General features: G+C 50.1%; 1 protein-coding gene across 1 annotated transcript in view; it reads left to right on the forward strand.

Annotated features, from left to right (window-relative positions):
* The window catches only part of AREL1 (apoptosis resistant E3 ubiquitin protein ligase 1), a 41,329-nt gene extending 24,083 nt beyond the window's left edge, over window positions 1-17,246 (forward strand). The window contains exons 21-22 of the transcript XR_005701185.2: window positions 14,510-14,652; window positions 14,994-17,246. The gene's annotated coding sequence lies outside the window, so the exon portion shown is untranslated. The remainder of the gene's footprint in view (window positions 1-14,509; window positions 14,653-14,993) is intronic.
* The last annotated feature ends 372 nt before the right edge of the window (window positions 17,247-17,618 follow it).

Here is a 17,618-nt window from a genome sequence, read left to right on the forward strand (position 1 = left end):
GAGCTGCTGGAGTTGGGGCCAGGGTATTAAAAGGTGGGTGACTTTGCTAGCAAACCTGGCATGAGCAAAATGATACATAGCAAGCCATGTGGACGTGCCTTTACATGCCATGACCAGTACAATTCATAGGAAGGGGGCCAAGTTGAGCCTGGAGTTTTTAGAAACTATCTGTTTGGGTGTGAAGGAGAGAGCTCAGCATGCTGGATTACTTTAGCATGAAGTAAGTTCTAAAGTTTCAGCCTGTCTTTACAGGATGCATGATATCATCTGGCTGCTCATATTGTCCATCCTGATCTCCATCCAGCTTCTTGTGATTTCTTGGAGTGATGACAGTGCCCTGTTGCTGACTCCACAGCCTCCATTTATCCTGGCACTTGGCATGGAGTCGTGGCTCCGAGAGAAATCATGCCCATGCACTTCACGCCGGAATCCTACATGCCCCAGCTTGTGTATTCCACAATAGCAAAGAGTTGATATCTTTGGATCCTTGACTCCGTACGCAGCCACTTGACCTGAGGTGTATCATGATGTGCTGCTTGGGAAAATGGATTTTTGTGCATTCAGTTCCTCTGCTCAACTTGCTTTGCCTCACTTGTGGAACTACAGAGAATTAATTTCTTCAGATACCTAGATGAGAAAATGGGGAAATGATGCTTGATTTGGATAAGATCTTGTTCTTACTTTCATAGTGTTATGGCTGAGTTGGTCAGTTGAACCAAGCTGTAATTCCTGGTTCCCATAGTGAATTACTACATTTTGTATGGTTTGGGCTGTTCTGCTACCGTCTTGTGTCTGACTAACCTGGCACATGAGCACAGAAAGGGTTTGAATGTGTGATTACAGGACCTCTGAAAGGGAAACATTTACAGCAAGCAGCCAAGCCGACCAGAACCTCAGCCTGTCTTGGCATCAGCTGTACAGTGCAGAACCAAAGATTTAGAATCTTCCTGTTAAACTCTTTGGTTTTTTATTGAATGCGTGAGAGATGCTAATCTCTGCTTTCCAGAGCATGAAACTTGATTGTAGGAGAGGAGGTGTTACTGCGTGAATGTGTTCATTTTTAGACATAATTTGCTGTAACTTCTTTTCAGTAAAACAAAACAGCTGTAGCTGAAGTTCACCCAAAATTCCCGATGAGTCGCTTCCAGCTACCCCTGTGCAGGAATGGCGTGCTACGAAGTGTGTTGGGGTCTGGGCAGTTGCACACAGGGTTGGAAGGGGGGAGTGAGGCTGAGGGCCAAGCCTCTCCACCTTGCTATAAAGCTACGATGAATACAGACAAAGGAAGTGTAGCAGTGTACAAGAGATGGAGAAACTGGAACTGGCCTAAGATTGCTCCAGAGTTTTCTCTGAGGCACATGAAGGCCACAATGAGTTTAGGTGGTTTTGGGGGGAGTGACTCTGCATGGCCAAAACCAAATTCTTCTCACTCTCTTGGGGCAATTCTCTGCTAAGCTGTGAGTATGTTGGCCCATACCTGCCCCTCATTTTAGGGATTTGTGCTAACATAATACTGAAGGCCTGTAAACCCATGCAATTTTCTGAGTAATTTTAGAAATCTCATCTCTGACCAGAAGGAACAGCTGTTTGGGGCTTTCTTGTGCTCCAGTAGCTGAAGTGTGAGGTTGCTTTGAGATAAGACAGTGCTGCTTTTACAGCAGTGAGTGAAGAAATGCACAGATATAAAATTCCCTGCAGTCCTCTTGGAGGATGATTAAAGTGGCTGAGAGGGTTTCAGGTTTGTCTGAAGAAGTGGTTTGCTGAATAGAAGCTAGCTCAGATTTGCGGAGGATTTTATTGCTGGTGTGAAACAGACTCAGACCACCACTTAGGGAAAATTGGCAGCCTCTTCTTGTCTGTGACTAGAGCAGTCAGCAGGGGTATTCAACCTTCTCTCTCCTAAGCCCTTTCACGTTGAGAACAACATGCAATATACTAGCAATTGTCTGTGTTGTTGAAACTAAAAATTATAGGCCAAAAATGTTGCCTTGGTGCCTTCTAGTAAGACATTGAATGGTTGCCTTTGTGCTCACCCATTGAGAGCATCTCACTGACTGCTGTCTTCTATGCTGACCAGTGCTGTCTTATTTCCTTCTGCTCACTCGTTTCCTGTCCATCTTCTGTTCTTTCTCTCCGTCTTATTCCCCATCCAAAAGAGCCTATGGACTCTCTGCATCCAGATGTTGCATAGCTCCATGCACAATGGGGCCCTGTTTCAAGACGGGACCTCCTGGTGCTACACAGTATTGCTATTAAGAACCGAGGGCTCAGTTATAGATAGTCCTAGGGCTGTCAGGGTGGAGGGACTGGGCAGCTGCTGGCTGTTCTTGTAATGAATCTTTTGGGGTTTAGAAGACTTCCATGACATCCTCCCCGGAGCCCAGGTGCGCCCCGCTCCCTGACTCAGCTGCGTGCTCTGAAGCCTTGCTGCCCGGCAGCTTTCCTAGCCGAGCCGAGCTGCCCCGGGATGCTCGGGTGCGTCCCTCGGTGCCGGGACCGCAGCCATGCGCAGCCCTGCTGCGCCGGCAGACCCTGGCTGCGGCTGGTTGGCCGCCAGAGGGGGGCCGGTAGCTCCCTGTGAGAGTGGCCAACTTCAGCTCTCTTCAAACCGTGCCGTTTGACTTACACTTGTATGGGTTTGTTGTTTTGTTTTTGTTTTATTTATTTTTTATTATTTTATTTTTGTTCAGCAGACCTCTTAATCTAGCAAACAAATTGGCTGGTAAAGTCACTTGCTGTGCTTCTAATCCCCAAAGTGGAGTGTGTTAAAAGTGAGCATCTAGAAAGCGTCTGCTGGTTCTGTACATGTCCCTGTTGCACCAGTCACCCTTGCCCTTTTGTTTTCCAACAGGCAACACATTTAAAATGCATGAAAGGAAGTTGGATTTACATATGTATGATTAACCTGCAGCATTCTCTCAGGAGACTCAGCACAAATAGCTTAGTAAGAGTATGTGCTTAATACGAACAAACAACAGCAGTAGCACTAACCAGATTAGATGTGCTCCCTCAGGCTTGAGACACAGGTTAGTCATCAGTATGTGAGGAGAGAAGGAATTTTGATGTGTGGACCAGGAGAGCAGAATTGAGCTGGTGCACTGAAAAAGCTGATATTCTCTTTTTAGGACTCATTATAGCATAATTGAGTTTTTTTATTAACTGCAGTCACCACTAGCCTTTCCAGAGAACCTGGGAGTGTGGAAGCTGATGTGAGTTTGGACGAGTTGCAGTAAGTGACTGGAACAGTGCAGCAGCTCGAGGGACAGGAGGGGAAAAAGGACCCTGTTACCACCCTCTGGGGGGCAACTGTCCTGAAGTGGCCCCTGCACAGGCCAGTGCCTTCCTTGAATACTCTTTACATCAGGTTGTTTTTGAGTAGAGGTGACTTGGGCCAGCTAACCTTACACTTTGCAGTTAGTGGTGTCAGTAGCCTGTTGGCACTGCCCTTGGAAAGTGCTCTAAGAATGTCTTTCTAGGAGTTGGCTCTGCTGTGCCTCATCCCCTCTGGTTCCTCCTCCTGGGCCAGGCTGAGCTTCATTTCAAGTTTGAAGTGGCTGAGTGTCAGAGGAGCTGTGTAACACGTACATTACTGAGGTGTAATGCACTTGATGCTGTGGAGCTAATTCAGGCCTGAACTCTGACAGCAGTGTAAGGAGCAGAGGGAAAGGCACCAAGTTGGTCAACAGCAGGCTGGAAGGTGGTAAAGAGTCGTGGGACTGGTGATGCTGGACTCAAGAGGCATCTTCAGATTCTAGTGGAGAAATGCTTCTGGGTCAGAAGGTACCTGGACCTTCTGATTGCATTTCTTAGCAGGCTCTCTGATGCTTAAGTGCTTGGTTTAATGCTGGAGATTTAGGATTGCATGAACAGGTAGCCCATGGAGATGGGAAAAGGAACAGAGTTTGATAAAAGGTAGTGGTGTTGAAGTTTATAAGAGACTGAAGGAAACACACTGCTTTTCATGCCTTTGTCTTGTTGAACAAGGTCAAAGTGACAGCCAGCAGGGATTGAAAGGCAAAAAGCACGTGGCTAATCAAAACTGTCTGCTCCACATATGGACTGAGGAAAGCATGAGCTTTCCTGCTTATCCTCCTAAGGGCATGTAAGAGTGTGACATGCATGTGGATAATGAAAACATCCATGGCTAAATAAGATTTAAAGCAAATAAACATTCCTGCTTCAGGGCCAAAGCCTGTCTTTGACAGACAGAAGTTAGAAAGGAGGGTTTTTTCTGCTTTTCTGGTCCTGTGCTGGATGCTGACCTGGAGGAGTGTTTGGTAGCTCGTCGCCCTAGGCAGGAAGAATAAGGTAGAATCTACTTTAATCCTCAGTCATAGATATTTTGCTAATTAGGCTTGAGCCAATATAATACTTGAGTAAGGAGCAGGCATATTCTTCACAAAACTGGGTGCTAATGTCTTTCCAGAAAACCCCCTCCCATCTAGGGGAGGGCCATCCTCAGCATTCTGCTGTGTCTCTAACAGGGACTACATGGAGAATGGGCTCTTTCTCCTGCCCTGTGGTCCCAGCACAGCACTTACCGTGTTCCCAGTGGCTGTATCAGTGTAGAGCTCCATTGAATATGGTGAGAGGTCTATGACATTTCCAGAGTGTCTAGGAGTCCGCTGTTAGTCAAATTTCAGAATTACTGTTCTGTTTGCTGGATAGCTAATTTCCTTTTCACTCTCTGAATTGTTGTATGGGTGTGGGGGGATGATAAAGCCTGAGCCTGGAAGAGAACTGTGTTGTGGCGCTGCATCAGGGAGCCCCACACCTGTGCTCTTACATGCCCTGGAGCTGGCAGACTCGTGGCAGGGAGAGTGCACTGCTCTGTGAGGCCAACACCTGCCCCGTGCCCTTCTTGAGCTGTAAAGCCTGCTTGTAGATAAAAGAGTATCCTTTGTCCTCTGTGGTCTCAGCCTAGAGCAGGTTTGAGGAGAAGGAGGGTTGACTCCTGAAGCTCATCCTTGGTGAGCCCCATGGATGCAGCTGTAGTTTCTTCTCTGCCTCCTAACCTTCATGCCTCTGCCTGCACCTCATCCTGTGCCTTGTTCTCTTCCATTTTTGCTCCATCCCTTCTGTTTGCCAGTGTGGCAGTGGAGAAGACAAAGCATCCTGACGAACTCTGGCTTGGCCTTCTCCCTTTTGCCCAGGCAGAGGACCCTCTCCAGTTTTCTCTGGCTGCCTTTTGCCTTTCTAATCAGTCATGGTAATTTACCCTGGCACTGTTTGGCAGGGACTGTACCTTGGCATCATGAGCAGCCAGGGTCAGCTGTCAGCCTCTGAGCCATGAGCCTAATGCAACAGAACAGATGTAGGTATTTTTTCCAAGTTTTTCCTGGGCAGCAGGATTAAAGTCTCTGTTCTCAGCTGGGGTCCCTGCTGTAGTCACTTCCCTCTGTGTTACACAACACCCTATTAAGAAGAACAGCACAAACATATTCATTGGGATCCCTTCCCCCAGCCCTACAAGGCCAAGGAACAAAGGCGAGGGAGGTTTCCAAAGGCTGAAGAGCTGTCTGTTCGGTCCAGGAGCCTGGGATAATCCCGCCCAGCTATCCCCCTGTGAAAGGGCTCTGCCTCTCTCTGCTGGTCTCCATCCTTGTGGTTCCAGGGGTGAGAGGGAGCACAGAGAGTGGTGATGGTAAAAGAGCAGTGGGGTCATGTTGTTCTTACACACATCTGGCTGTATGAAAACTTGAGTGAGTACCAATGCAGGGAGCAATTACTGTGGCAGCAGCAACCCTGCCAGGCCTGGTGTCTGTGCCATCCCACTGAACTGGAGGCTTCTGAGGGTGAGTGTGTGCATAAGCAAGCAAGCAAACAATGGTGTGTGATGAGAAACCCCAAGGGGTTTCGTGGTGCTAGCAAGGGAGAAGGGGTAAGGTGTGGTCCCTGGTCTAGACATGCTTGAACTCAAAGGTGTCATGTCCTGAGAAGATCCGTGTCTTCTGGTTGCAAAAGTACTGCGAGAGCTTGCTGGAAATGGAGGCAGTGTGCTCTCCATAGATGATCCTGAAGTGGCTGGCCACAGAGAGGGACTGGAGGCACCCTTGGTGCGCAGAAGAGGGCTTCCCCAGCAGACCAAAGGGAGCAGTCGAGTCCATGTGAGCACATGAGGATCTGCTGCCTCTGTGCACCAATTACTTGCTTTAGCGACAAAAGACCATAAATGAACAAGAGAGTTAATTAGGCCTGCAGCAGGCCAGGTCTGGAAGCCTGCAGAGCTGAGAAATTTGGAAAGGGTTCAAAGGCACAGGGGGAGGAGAAAGTCCTGGAGCTCTAGGTAGCAAAGGTTCTGCTGATTTTTCCCCTCAGAGAGCACCAAGAAAAAACATCTCTGACCTGAAGGATGGTCCCCAGGAGGGGGAGAGACCGGCTCCTGGCAGCATCTGTTTGTTCAGGCCTCCAGGGCCTGAAGGGCTTAAACAGCCTGTTAATTCACTGCTTCGTACAGCTGCAGAGCCTTCGTCATTGCAAGCCAGCCTCCAGGGCAGCGTGTGCAGTTGCGAGCCAACTCCTTCACCGTGGTGCTCTGTGCTTTGCATGATCCACTGAGCTGTCAGCAGGGCTGGGGGGCATACTGCAGCTGTCTGGCCCATGTCTAGTAAAATGCTTGCAGCAGGTCCTTTCCATCTGCTTTGGCCCAAGAGTGACCCTTGCAAACCTCCTCTCCCTTGCAGTCGCCTCAGCAGATGGTGGGACGGCAGATGGAAAGAGAAATCTCTGAAGCTTTAGCAACAGAAAAGTCTGACCTTGTGATACCTCTCACTCCACCAACCACAGGTACTGGGTTCTTGCAATGCCACCTTAACCTCCTGAACTGTGGTCTCTGTGCTCCTTCTCCCACCCCCTTGGAGCACCTCCTGCTGCCTTCTCTGGACCTCAGTGGAGGCTCTGGATGGCACCCAGTTGGAAGAAAGCCTGCCCTAGCTCTACAAGCAGAGTGGAAAGGGGCAGCCATGTTATGAGGGAAGCTCATAGCACAAGAGCTGAGGAACACTGGTGCTCTAGATGATGTCTTGTTGAAGTCTTGGGTCTGTGATTTGAGGCTGAGGGTGTTCAGCTGTGGTGAATCACTGCAAACCACTTTGAGCAGCTGCTCTCGACTACCCTCTTTTGTACCCTGGATGCATAAGGTCTGCTTTGGGAGGAGGGCAGAGGGTCCTTTCCCTACCCGCAGTTGTGGGGACTGCAGGAGTTCAAGGAGCTGGAATGGCACGCTTGGCCTGTGGGAACACTGGAGGAAGCTCCAGCTCAGCAAGGACATTGGGGACAGCTGATTCATGTATTGCCTGCCAGACTGCACCAGCTGCTCTGGAGTCAGGACTCAAACTCAGGCTTGGTTGCTGTTCCAGACTTTTCCTTCACCTCATTTGTTAGTGGTTTCAGATGCAAATTGAGTGGCCGGTACGTGGTGGCTCGGTTAGTTTTGCAGGGCTCCTTTCCAGCTGCCCTCATTCAATCTGCCTTGCTGGTGGGCCTGGCTGGATGTGAGCACTGCAAAGGTCCTGGAGGGAATGTGTGGGGCATCCAGGTTATAGTGCTGTCACCTTCCTCTCTGTGTGATGGCAGTGGTTGGCTTGGAGAGCGGACAGGCCCTTCCCAAAACACAAGGGATGTCGACGCATCCAAGTACAACGCAGAAGTGGAAGGTTTGCTCTGCAGAGGCTGTTCACCCCACCTCACATCAGTACAACACAGACAGCTCATGAGAGTTGATTCTTCTTCCTGCAAAATAGCTTGTGCAGGCAGTGTGGACAAGAGGCAAGAAAGAGAGTGCAAAGAAATATCAGGATCGAGGAGAAAAGCTTGGAAAGGTTGCCAGCCCTGCAAGTCCAAAGATGTCCAGGGGCCGTGTAGAGGGGTTCCACTGTAGTGTTTGGTACCATGCCCAGCCTGAAGCTCTAGCACCATTTAGTAGGCTGGACCAGCCTTGGCCTCAGTCTTGTTTGGCTGGATGAAGCTGTTGTCATCATGTCTCAAGTACAGTATCATCATCACTTTTTAATTCCTCCAATGAGGTGTTGCAAACAGATATAAATGTGTTGTAGCAGTACTTTGGAATTAGACTTGTCTCGGGGGGCAGGCACTGATAAGTGTTAAGAGCTGTTTGTTTCCCAAACTCTTGTGTTTCTGGACTGGTTTCTAACAAGAGCAGAAGTCACAAAGCTGGGGGAGAGGCTGTGTTCCCCACCAGAAACATCCTGAGGGTCTGGGAAGGGATCCTAAACTGGTGATGCCCTGCCAGCTGTTGTGGTTAATAACCAGGGTAAGGTCATTGGTAGTGTTACCTGAAAACTGCTATTTGAGTTTGCCCTGGTTCAGTGCCTGCCCCTGGGATTTCCTTGGCAGCTGCAGGGGCAGACCTGGGTCTGTGGACATGGGTCCCCTGTGGGAAGAGGCTGCTGTGATAAATGACCATCGATGAATAAGAGGAGAAGGGGCAGGAGGAGAAAGTTGCCGAAGCTTTAACTCTGGTGAGTGCAGAGGTTCCGATCTGCTGGCAGGCAGGGAAGGGTTTCTGGCCAGCCAGGATGTTAACAAGCCAGAGGTGAGCTTGGGTGAGTAGGACATCAGGATGCATTGCATAAGTCAGACTTAGAGTGCCACAGAAAGCCTGCAGGGAGATTAAATGTCTTAAGTGTCATCAGCTCTGCAGAGATAACGAGAACCAGAAAACACCAGGAGGTAAAATGGGACAGACCTGTGAAAACAGGCTTGTGGTCCTGGGATCCTCATGGATCTGTGCTGGCTGCAAGAGCAGGTAGGGAGGGTGGCCAGTGTCGTCTGGTGTTTATGGAGGGGCTGAAGAGTCAATCCTCCTAAATCTCAGAGGCAAGCAAATCTGAAAGACAAAAGTCTTCCTCCCAAGTGATGTCCCCTGCTCCTCACCTCTGCTTCTTCAATTGTCTTGAACGGAAAGCGAGAAACCAGGGAAACAGCAAGGGCTGGATCTGCTATCACTGTGTCTGCATGGTCAGGGAGAATGAGGCTCCAGCCTTAGCCTCTTAGCCAAGGCCCTGTAACTTGGGGGTTGAAGGAGCTACTAGGGACTGGACCCAAGAAGTGTAGCTAAAAGGATATGCAGGTCCACCGGTGTCACACCTCCAAGAGGGGCACCTCCACCCCCTCTGATGGTGACCAAACCCATTACAACAAAGCTGGTAGATGGCCACCTGTGTCAGAGGTTAGAAAAGAGTTAATGATGCTGGAGCAAGTTGCCCAGGGAGGCTGTGGAGCCTCCATCCTTAGAGGAGTTCAAAAACTCAATCAAATATGACTCCAGCATCCTGGCCTGAGCAGGAGACTGGGCCCTTCTCCAGAGGTCACATCCCACTTCAACCAGTCTGTGAGTGTGTGGGAGAGCCCCAGGGGATGATTTCCACTGCCAGGACAACCTGCTTGCTTGGCTGTGGCTGGGAGGTTCATAGCTGGCTGAGGCAAGGAGAGTAGGAGCTGTTTTCTCCTCACCTCCTCTGTGAAACAAGAGTGATGAGGTCCTTCACCACTCCCTTGCTTATGCCAGTCCTTGCAGGGCTGTGGCTGAGACCTGCAGGGCAGGAGCACTCCAGGGCACAACAGAGTGCTTTTGGAAGCCATCTGAGCAGGGCCCCATGCCCTGGTTCCACGCCTCCCGATGGCAGGCAGGGCTATAAGAGCAGCTGTGGAAATTAGGCACCAGCAGCCACCCGGCTGTCTTTGGCATTAGGCCTGGATGGGTGAGGGTGAGGGCAGGGTTATTTCACAAAATAGCGATGCAGTAAGTGTCTGGTGGGGTTTTCTTTTCCTGGTTGTCTCCTTGCTGGTGCCATGAAGGCTTGTGGTAAAGGGCAGATGTTTGCACTTGTACCCGTGCCTCAGGTGTGTGCCTTCCTCTGCCCACACAGGCTGTGTTCCCAGGCTTGAGAGAAGCTCTGTGTTGGCTGTGAGATCTCAGGCTGGATTAAGTGGCAAAGGCAAATCCTCATCTTTGGGAAGAGCACACTTGACCTTTGCCTCTGTAGAGTTACACTCTCCCTTGGGAGGAAGCCTTGGCTCAGCTGCTAAACAAAGCACTGGCTGTCATGAGCAGGACCTGCCTGCCTCAGGGAGGGAGGGCCTGGGGAGGGGGTCAGATCTATAGTCCGTGGGGAGGAAGAGACAACACACCCATTGACCTGTAAGCTTAGAGCTGACCAGCTCAATTTAATGAGAAATGCGAGCTATGCTGCCTCCTCTCAGTAAAAACACACCATCTGGAATGGTCTGGGCAGATGGGCCCACTGGCACGTGCAGAAGCATCTTGCTTGGCAAGATCCAAATGATATTTTGAATCCCCTTCCCTTATTTTCCAACCTGTTCTCTGTTAGGTCTGGCAGTGCCTCTTAACCTGAATTCCTTCTAGCAACTTTGTAGGTTCTTATGGAAGAAGCATCCAGTAGAAAAACTGGGCCCTAGCATGGACTTCAGACAGTGTTATACGTGTGTGCTCTGTGGTAGGAGCAGCTAAACATGGTGGTTCTCCCCAAGCAGTGACCGGTGTACAGCTCTCACATTAATCCAGGGAGTTTCTCCTGCCCTCTGTTCTATGAAATGTGGCTCACTCTAGCACCAGAGGGCCTAGCAAAGTATATGGGCAAACACAGGTCATGTGGGGTGGTCTCTTTTCCACTTTTCCCTCAGGTTTTTAAAACAAATACATAAAGACAGAGAAATTGGCTGAGTGCAAAGCACCATAGAAATATATTTGTGTCTTCATCACTAGAGGTACACTGTTTGAAGGGTTGGGGTTACCCCTGACCTTCACACCTTTATCTCTCCCCAGGCTCCTCCACTAAATCCTCTTGAATCTGGAACCACTTTGGATTAGTGACTCTAAAGAGGTAGTTCAATATTACTGAGAGCATGTGAGTTTGGGAGGGAAGATATTCACTGGGGTGGAGCTGATGAAAGAATCCATGTTTGCCCTAGTCTCCAGATGGATCAATGGTCTCCAATAGTGCTCAGACACTATGTTAGCAGAGTGGTTTCTCTTTCAGGGATGATGAGAGTATAGGATGGTAGTCAGCATTGCAGGATAGGGATGTTGCCTTCACCTGCAGGTGGACTGTCAAAATCGAAGGAGATGAGAGGACTGTTAATCAGCTGCTGATTAACTTTAGTCCAGACCATCTGGAGATCTTGTGGGAAACAACCACCACATTACCAAAGCTCTCCTGCATGCTGAGGGTATAGCTAGCTCCTGCCTTATCAGCTTCACAGGTTGGTCGCGTCTCTTGCCTCAGTCACTCAGGATCCAAAGTATTGGCTGTGTTTCTGTTGTTGTGGGATGACTGGAAAGAGACCAATGTCTGTACAGTATGTTACTGAACGCTTATGTGGGAGCTCTGTTGTTAGCACTGGTGTGAGTGCTGAGAAACATCTGAGAAACAAATACAACGAGAGGGGCTGTGCAGGTGAAACAACTCAGGGCAACAATGTTCCTCCTTTAGATCTGCTTGGTGCTGACAAACCCATTAGTGGCAGCTCGGTGTTGCTGCTGATCAGGACTCTGCTGAGAGCAGAAGCCCTGGAGTCTGTTGGCAGTTGAGCTTTGCACAGGACCAAGCTGATGGAGTCAGTATCCCCTCCCAACCCATATGGTGCAGATTCACAATTCCGAGCACGTGGAGTTTCTGGGAGATATTTGGCTGAAGTCTAGGCTTTGTGTAGCTGCGTCAGCAGGTTCTAGGGTGGGAAGGGCACTGGATTTCACTTCCAGTGAAAGTGTTTCCTTCCTACAGCCTTGCTGACACAGCTTCCTGGACCACTATTGTCAGGAAGGGGCAGTTCAGTTTCTAGGGGAAGGTGAGAGGGAAGAGAGGCTCAGCCCAGCCTGCATGGGGCGTGAGAAGGGCACCAAACCATCCTTGTAGCCCAGCTGCTTCCTCCACTAAAGCAACCAGACAGAGTTTCTGCCGTAGTCAGACTGTTTGGAAACATGTTGATAAACTTCCAAATGTCTATTTTACAATCCAGATGTGCTAGTCTTGGCTGTAAACCCTCATCTGAAGAACAGGTGTGCTATAATGTTTCTAGCAGTGGCTCTAAAGCCAGCTGGAGGCTTGAACTGAGCAGGCGCCAAGGGGCTGATGCCATATAGGATATGGATACTAGGGCAGGGACAGGTGATGCAGAGAGCTGTAGGTCAGCTGTAGTTCATGTCGACTCAGTCAGGCTGCGAGGGAAGAAATGGGCAAGCCGTAATATCCCTCAGCCCCCAGGCTCTGCTTAGCAGCACTGGAGCTGCTGCAGAAGAGGCTGCCCTGCTTGTCTGGGTAGCACAGATGCATCCCTGGGGCACATTGGCCTTGGGTGGATCTGTCCTGGTGAGGAGGCACAGGGCTAGAGCTGGCCACCAGCCTCTGTGGTTTCTCTTGACATCCCCAGGAGCTCTGTGGTCTGGGAGGCACTGCATTGCCATGGGAACTTAAATAAGTGGAGCAGATGCTTCCTTGAGCCAACCTTCACATGCACTTTTGACCTGAAAAGCAGGTATTCCTTCTGGGCTGGGAAAGGTGTCTTGCTGGGCCTGGATTCTGGTTTCTTCTAGGGAGAAACACCGTCCCAGTGGAAGGACTGGTGGCAGCAGTGGGCTACCAAAGAGGGGCACCAGCTCCCTGGCGTGGGAAGGACAGCCAGCCCTAGGTGCAGGCTGGCAGGAAGCTTGTGGATGGTGGGGATGAGGCAGGGCACAAGGTGTTGCCTCAGTTACACCTGGTGCCTGCAAACTCAGACAGGAGGTCCATGCTGATAGCCGATTGCTCTACTCCCCAGATCCCAAACTTGCTCTCACATAGGATTTTAACTGCACTGTTGCCTCTCAGTGATTTGTGTAGCCTAAAGCTTTTGTCAGTGATGTTCATACCCTCCATAGCTCCCACAGATGCAGCCAAGCTTGCAAGGGAAGCAGAGCCTAACCGAGAGCAACCTGTCATAGGAGCAGCTGCCTTTGCTGAAAGGGGGCAGCAAGGTGGGGGTGACTCAGGCCAGGGTCCATATGGGTCCCATCTCCTCGTGGAACAAGAAACCCAAGTGTCATTGAGAGGGGTCCCCAGAGACAGCACTTTTCCCGCCACCTGAAGTGGCCCTGGCTATGCTCTGTGCCCAGCCAGGAGCATTCAGCATCCCCATGCCACTCAGTGGGCATAAAGCTAGCTGTTGCTAGCTTTTTCTGTTGCTTCATTTTCATCTGCTTCCAGATTGCACTCCTGGCTGGGGAAGAACTTTCCTGCTCTGCAGCCCTGTCTGTCTTCCTCCTGGTCCTCTGCAGCAGGAGCTGCCCAGAGACCAGCCCAGCTTGCACAGCCTCAAAGCAGGCAATTCTGACCTGATGCTGCTGATGCAGGGATGTTCCCCAGAAATATCAAGAGCTCCCCACCTCCTTCATTCCTGCCACCCTCCAGGAACTTCCCTTGGGTCAGGGATGCAGAGTGCCTGGCTCTGGGAGGGAGGAAGGAGAGGGTCCCTCCCACGTTGATGGTGCCTTCCTTGGCTGCCACCTCTGCTGTCAGGGCTTGCCAGCCTTGAGAGAAGCAGGTGGCTGCCTGTGCTGATGGCACTGCTTTGTGCTCGAGCTGGGCAAGTCTTCTGTGCCTGCTCAGATGGGCTGAAATGGGGAAATGGTCTCCCCATTTCAAGGGAGAAGGGTGGGAAGGCAGAGGCATAGCCTGAAAATGCATGTCAGAGCTGAGCACAGAAGTAATCATCATCATCATCAGAGAACATTGTCCCTGTTTTTAACTCCAAACTCCTCTGGGAGAGGTTGGAGAATCACGAATGCCATCTCTTTAATCATGTTATGGACTTGTGTGCCTGGCATGGCCCCTGTCTGGGTGGGAAGTGGATGCTTCCCCATCTCAAGCATTTCTCAGAAGATTGAGCCTGATGTGGTGTGGCAAGAAAGGGGGCTTTGCTCATCTTCTCCGCAGCTGACCTGCACCTGTTTATTTCCTTGTTAGACTCTCATTCATCATTATTCTTATTTCCTGTAAGACTGTGAGTCCTTTCTGAAGGCTGTGTGCCACACCTATATGTAGCCACCACCTGACAGTAGTCAGCATGGCAGCTAGTGAGGGAGACTTGTGGAGCTGTGATGTCACCAGAGGGCTGGATTCCCAGCCTATGAAGTCATAGCTGAGAAACTGGGTACTTAGCCTAATCCGAATAATTACCCACTGGGACTGTAAAGTGTCAATGCGCTAGTCTGTTGCGTGATGACTATTTAAGCTCTAACACACGCCACCTAATAATTGCCACTTTTTTCAGTTCCCTAAGATTCACTTATTAATAAGCTATTAAACATCCCCTTGAAATCATTGCACTCTAATGAGCTGAGATCACTGCTCACACAGTGATTGCGGTGCCTGAACTGGTGGGAAAGCACCTAAAATCCTGTGATGGGTATGAGCCTGCAATCTCAGGATGGCAGAGGAATCAAACTAATATGCAGATATAACCTCACCCCCACCAATTATTCTTATTTTAGGGTCGACCATCATTGATGGGCTGAAGAACTTAAAGTTGAAGTTCCCCATGCCCTGGGCAGCCATGATGAGGTTCTTAAGAAAGGAGCAGCAACCTGAAGGAAATTAATCATTGCTTTTAAGGAAGATTGCTTTGGAATCAGAAGTAAGAACGAAACTACTTTAATTGCAAACACTCTGTAGAATTAGAAGTTTGATCCAGGTTGGGGGGTTTTTTTGTGTGGGTTTTTTTTTTTGTGTGTGTGTGTGGGGGGGGCGGGGGGGGGGGTTGGGGGGGTTTGTTGTTTTTTTATTTTTTTTTTTTTTTTTTTTTTTTTTTTTTTTTTTTTTTTTTTTTTTTTTTTCCCCTGATCTTTTTGTTGTTAAGAAGTTCAGCATGGGAGGGATTTCTAAGGAACAGTTTCTTTGTCATCATCTGGGCATTGCCTGGTTTCTTCTGTCCTCACTGCTGGATCAACTGATTTGCATCTCTTATATTTTTTACAGATTTTGGTTTCCTTCAGAAGTACTGCCTGTGAAGTTGTACCAGACACCAGGAATGGAGACTTTTCACTTAGGGGAGGACCTCAGGCTCTCTGCATACCCTCAAGCTGCAGTTCCAATAGCTGCCACAGGAATACCTATCTGGCACTGAGACCCCAGTGAAAAGGGAAGAGAAGGTTATGGAAATTCACACTATCAGGGCCCTTTCTACTGTTTTCAGCAGTGCCCTGACCCTCCTCGTCTTGGGTCACAACCCATAAAAATGGCAAGGTGTTCTGCTTCCTTCTTCCCATTCCCATTCCCTTTCCTTCCTTAGTGAGGACTGCTGACAAATGAGTGGAGAGCTGAAGTCTCCCATCTGGCTGATGTCCTGAGCAAGCTTGTTCCACAGGGAATATGTGATGCAATGGATTTCCTGGTCAGGGCAGCCTCTGTGCTCCTAGGGCATGATCAGGCTTTCCTGATTTTCAGGCTCTATTCACTGTCCCATGCAATTCCAGCCACAGGTATTGAAGAAGCAGAGAAGCCAAAGCAGCCTCTTGGGAAGAGGGAAGATTGCAGTCAAATCATTTCAAACAGGACTTCATTGATTATAAATGGACAGACTCCCTTGAGCCGCTGTAGCTCTCCGTGAGTCACATTCTAACTGAGCATTCTTTTTTCTCCTGAGGAGTTGTCAAACGGGCTCTAAATAGTGTGATGGATAAATAAGGAACCAGCTGTCCTCTGCAGCCAGCCTATCCATGGCCTTTCTACAGCAGTAGCCCACAGCAATCTCCTCTCTGCCTCACTCTGCACTCCCATCCCTTGGGTTCTGCCATCTGATCCTGCTCTCCTGATTTCTTTTTCCTAGTGGCATGTTTTTGTCTTCTCTTGTAACCTCTTTCTCAGCATGTGGTCTCAGCCCTTGGTAATGCATGGACATACCCTTGGACAACAGCATGACCAAGAAATCCAGTTGTAGGACACCCAGTTGCCTGGTCTGTGCCTCCGTCTCAGAGATTGCCCCGGGTAAATGAGAGCAGAAGGAACAATAAAACCAGCAAACCTTGGCTTTAGACTAGGAACTGGACAATTTCTCCTCTGTTTTCTGACAGCACAGCTTACACAGCTCTTGGCTGCCTGTTGGCAGCCTCCTCCCAGGGGGAAGCCAAGATGTCCCGAAGGCTCTGAGGGATGCACCGAGGGTGTGTGGAGGTGGCTGAAGGGCCAGGCTGTGTGTGTGGCTGTAGTGGCTTGTCTGCTGGGTGGGGATGTCTACTTTCCTGGGTGCCATAATGTGAATATGCTGAGCTGTGTGTATGTCACAGCAAAGGCAATGGGTGGGAATGGTGTCCACTGAGGATTTGCTGGCTGTGTTTGCAAATTCAGAAGCTGTTTTTCCTGCCTCTCTGATGCCCATGGTTACAGAGATCCTCTCCAGAGGTCTCTCTGTACTGTTGCCTTGAAATTTTTTCTCTATCCAGCTCTCCACAGCTGCCATGTTCTCCCTCCTGGTGTGAGATCGCTCTTTTTAGAGAAGCTGCGAGTTGTACCTCTACAAGGCTGGCTCCACACCCCGATTTTTAAGCCAGTGAGGCTGGCCAATCTTCCCCTGTCCTTGAGCCCTGAGCAGGGGAAGCACTCCTTCTTCCTCTGCAGGAGCTGCAGGCAGCTTCTGAATCCATGGAATGTGTCCCATCTGCAGTGCGTTACGGGTGTGCTCTCAGCAGAGGAGGAAGCACATGTGGGTTGTGAACCCTTCTGAAGAGGAAGAAAAGAGGCTAATTAATCGAAGGGATACAGTGCCAGGAACCACATCTGGGGGCCAACTGGCCCTGGAAGCATGGCTCCCAGGTGTTACCGCCCCGAGGGAACTGTGCAGAGCTGGTGTGGACCCGATGGTGGGGTAATGGAGGTGTGAGGGGGCCTAGCACAGAGGGGCCCCCATCAGCACAGTCTTGAGGAGTCCCTTCTCCCTTTCCTTTGTGAGGACTCAAGGTGATGTGACTTATCCTCGTTCCTCCAGGTCACAGCCCCCTTTGACCCCTCTGCCTCTGTGGCTTTGATCCCCGGCTGCCCAAGCACCCCATCCTCTCTGTCACAGACAGGGCAGGTGAGAAGTGCCATCAATGCAGGCTGTGCTTGCTCCTCTTCTCTGCAGGGTCTGATGAACTCCTTGCTTTCTGACCTAGCTATCAGGCCTGTCTCATTCAGCTCAGTGCCCTGGCCCTAGAAAGCATGGACTTGTAGAGGGGCTGTAACTCGTGTGCCCTCGGACTCTCCTCTGGTGCCCTTTCTGTGGCCTAGAAGGTCACATGGTGAATCAAGAGAAGTGAAGGCAGTGAAAAGCACTTTGAGCTGCCTGTCTGAAGGTCATGTCCCCAGAGGAGCCCTGTGCTCCCTGCTGCTGGGGGCTGGACTGTCAAACCCTGTTTGCCAGCTTATTGCCCCATCCTCACTCTGCTGCTGCTTGCTCTTCCCAAGTGCAAGCTTGACCTCAGAAGCAAGCAGCCCAACCATTCACACTCTGCCCGTGTGAGTTCCTGAGCAATGAGGTATTTCATGTTTGACTGCTGAGCCCCCACTGTGCCACATGCTGAAGCCCAACCTGCACTAGGACTCCCCACACCCCCTTGTCCTTCCTCT

The sequence above is a fragment of the Hirundo rustica genome, chromosome 6 (genome assembly GCF_015227805.2).
Source record: "Hirundo rustica isolate bHirRus1 chromosome 6, bHirRus1.pri.v3, whole genome shotgun sequence".
Lineage (NCBI taxonomy): Eukaryota > Metazoa > Chordata > Aves > Passeriformes > Hirundinidae > Hirundo > Hirundo rustica.